This window comes from Rhagoletis pomonella, unplaced genomic scaffold (genome assembly GCF_013731165.1).
Source record: "Rhagoletis pomonella isolate Grant_MI unplaced genomic scaffold, Rhpom_1.0 Rhpom_scaffold_00011, whole genome shotgun sequence".
NCBI classification, from domain to species: domain Eukaryota; kingdom Metazoa; phylum Arthropoda; class Insecta; order Diptera; family Tephritidae; genus Rhagoletis; species Rhagoletis pomonella.
The window spans coordinates 9,880,660-9,884,459 of NW_023458565.1; positions in this window are offsets into that span (position 1 = coordinate 9,880,660).

The window sequence follows — 3,800 nt, forward strand, 5'->3', positions numbered from 1 at the left end:
CAAACAACCTGGCATATAATTTCAAAATTATTCAGGGGCTTTACCTTAAACTGGAAAACTTAAAAATTTTGTTGGATTTGTTTGAAAAAAAAAACGAGTTTGTTCGCTTAAAAAGCTGGTTTGTTCGGTATTCAATTTAAGATTTCCTATAGATTTTCAAAAAAAAGGGTTTGGGAAAACTGAGTCAATCACGCTACGGTGGTGACAGTACAATCAACTCTAAGACAGAGAAAATGAATCACTCAAAGGTTAATGATTTCCGGCCGATAAGTCTTTTAATCGTCATTCTAAAGACATACCTGCTGCCTCCCTAGATATTGAAAGATGCCTTAATAATGTTCGGACGGAGGCAATAAGCAGCACAGTATAGTAGGATGGATTGACTACACGCTTGTGAGCAGAGCCTAGGATCCACCAGAAAAAACCAGAGGCGCCCCCGAGGGAGGCGTACTATTATCTTTAGGCTTTAGGAGAGATATACCAATTTAGAAGGAAATAAGACAACTGATGATGTGGACAGGTAAAACTCTGAGATGCCAATAAACCAGGCAGACAACGATGGCCTATGGGAAGCAATTAATTGATCACGCGCTGTGTCGCATGCCCGGGCCTGCTCTCGAGGCGACTCAATTACCTGGGGTCACGCTACTTACGCATTCTGAGAGATTGCTTGACCCAATTTCATTTGAGATAACAAGTAGTTCAGCGACCCATATTCCATCTTCACGGACTAAAAACGAAATTGTTTTTACAAAGCGAATTTATTCCCAGTAAGACAAAACCCTAGCACCTGGAATACTCTTCAGTGCCGTGATTCAAAAGCAGTTTGTTGAAGAAAACTGCAAATCAATATTTTCAGCGGTTCTACCCGCAATAGAAATGTGCTATGCCCTGGCGATCGAACTTAACTGTGGCTGTAGAAATACTGGTACACCAGACCATTACAGTCTGAAATATCCATAATCACAGATATTTAAACTGACGGTAAGAGTGAATGACAGAGGGCATGTCTCCGACTTCCTGTCTTTGCACTTTGCAAAACACTTTGCAGTATACTTGAAAGGCGCGCACAGCATGTCTGTGTCCAAGTAGTGTTTCAATTAACGACGGTGAACTCAAGCAACACAGCTGGCCTCCTCGTTTGGCCCGCCACGCGCCCTACAGTCATCGCACTTGCGGCCACCTAAGCCAAGCCAGACGGTGCAACAGTCCATTGCACACGACACACGGTGTTAGGCGTGGCGAATTGTTGTTGTGTTGTTGTTTTTTCATGTACTTGGATGCTGCATAATTTGCCGACTAAGTAGTGGCTGTAGAGCTGCCCACAACTGCATTTCCTGCGCGACATACTGTCGAAGAAAAAGAAGAAGGAGGACTGAAGGAAGGAAGAGGTGGCGCATAACAGTTTACACTGGCTGATCTGGTTATTCGTTAACAACCAGCCAAACAATTGTAAATGTAAAATTTACTACATTATGCGCAACAATGTTAATGCTAGCAACAACAATAATAACAACAACACAAGTATGTCAACCAGCCAGACCTACGACGTTTTTGTGCGTTATTATGTCATATAGTACATAATCATTTACAACGACAACAACAGCAACAATGACAATAACAACTCAAGAGCCAGTCATTGACCGCTTCAGTGAGTTGGATGCGCGATGGATGGCACTCGTACGAAAGATAATGGTAAGGCAGCAAGCAAGCAAGCAAGCAGGTGGCGGAAACAAGGCGTAACAATGAGAACGACTATGCGATATGGCAGACATCGGTCCATGTTTGTCTGACAACTGATGCTGTTTTGCTGATAAAATATATTTATACATATGTATGTCGTTACATATTTGTATATACATACATACTACATATTAGGGATATTATTTTTTTCGCTTTTTACGATCCCGGGAATTTCGAGATATCATTATCACAACCCCGGGATCCCGGGATTAGTGCCGATATTTATATATTCTTTCCTTTTCAACAACTTACCTCCTCCTCTCCTAGCTTAAAATAAATAATAATTAAGTGGGTTTAAAATCTACTTTTTTATTTAAAGATGCGTTTTTATTTTAAAGGAAGTTGTAATTTCAAAGATATGATTCATTCCAAAAACTATTTAAAAAGTTCAGTGCAATGTAGATTAAAAATATGGGTACCAAATTAAAGAGGAAATTTCTTTAGGATTTAAAATAATAAAAATTGCTTGGATTCACAATGACGAATAGGTTATTTTTTAAGTTGATAAAGTTAGAAGTACGAGTTTATATCCGTCCTTAACATATAATTTTTTCAAAAACAAATATTGCGAAACTTCAAGGATAAAATTTTAAAAAGACATTTTCAATACTACAGTTATACAGCAACAAATTTAATCTGTTAAAATTCTTCAGAATTTCCTCACATTTCACTGATTTTTTTTTTTTTAATAAATTTTGATTTACCATTCCTAATACATAGGTATGTACATATGTATATGGGCGATTCCCCGTCGCGGGTTGGACATTTGTTTGTACAGAAAAATTTTCTTTCTTGTTAAAATTTAAGTATAAAGTACTCATACATTTTAATAAAGCTACACCTAATTGACTATTATAAGTGTTATTACAAAATACGAAAAAAATTCCAGCTTGTATATGGAAAAAAATCTGATTTATTTCTTCTGTCACGGGTGGGAGAAAAAAAAGAACTTGCTTTTTGGATATATTTTCCGGAAACTCTGCGAATTAATTTCACTTTTCTGTTTGAACTTGAACCAGGAACACAAACAAAGCAAAAACTACAAAAAAATCATGGCTTTATTATACAAAAAATCCGAAATTCCTCTGTCACGGGTGGGACAACGTTTGTCACGGGTAGGACACCTACGAATTTTTATATGAAAAGGAGTTTTCAGTGTGATCCATATGTAAAGATTAGTTATTAAAAAATATAAGAAGCCAAGTAGGGGTTAAATTCACTCACATTTTATCTTAGGATGGTATGGCGCCTTTTATATAGAAGAAAATGCTTAGCACTGTCAGTCAAAAAAATTATTAAAAATGAACGCGATTTCCTAGTGTCTTGAAATTTTCACTTTTACCTACTTAAATTTAATGGGCTACAAAACTGTATACCTAAAAATTCTAAACAAAAAGTTTAAAATTTTTGGGCGTTGGGGTTAAAGCTTGTTGAATTTTTATAATTTTCGTAAGAAGTTTGAAATGTAGATTTTGGTGGTTCCGGTTAGGTAATGTGCTAGACTTTTATAAAAAAAAATATAAACATTAGATTAACAAAATAAAAAACCAAAACTGGTCAAAATATTACTTAACTTAATCAGCTGACCACAAGGGTATATAGATAATGGACGAGTCCGCGCACGCCCGCAGGTAATAAAAATGCATTTAAAGATCTAATTTGTTACTTTTTGGTTGTTTCAAGATTTTTACAAATGTCTTATCCACATGTTTGTAAGTTTCATAAAGAAAATTGTTTTTGCACTGGAATCTCCCATATGTAAATACACTCGGGTGCATAAATATAAATCACCTACGAGTGGGCTAGTGTTGCTTATGGCGCTCCTGTTTTTGATGACAGTGTATCGGTGTTTACCTCGTAACGAGCACCGTTTGCAGACTACAACGTTGCACATTAAAAGCGATAACAACCAGCCACCACAACGCTCTCCTTTAATGTTCTACTCAAAAAATAGTCCTTTAAATGTAAGTTGGCATGAGTGTCGTATGCAAGATAAATTCAAATTGACATATTTATTTCACAAAAAGGTTCACTTGGAAGCGTAAATTTATCGTTTT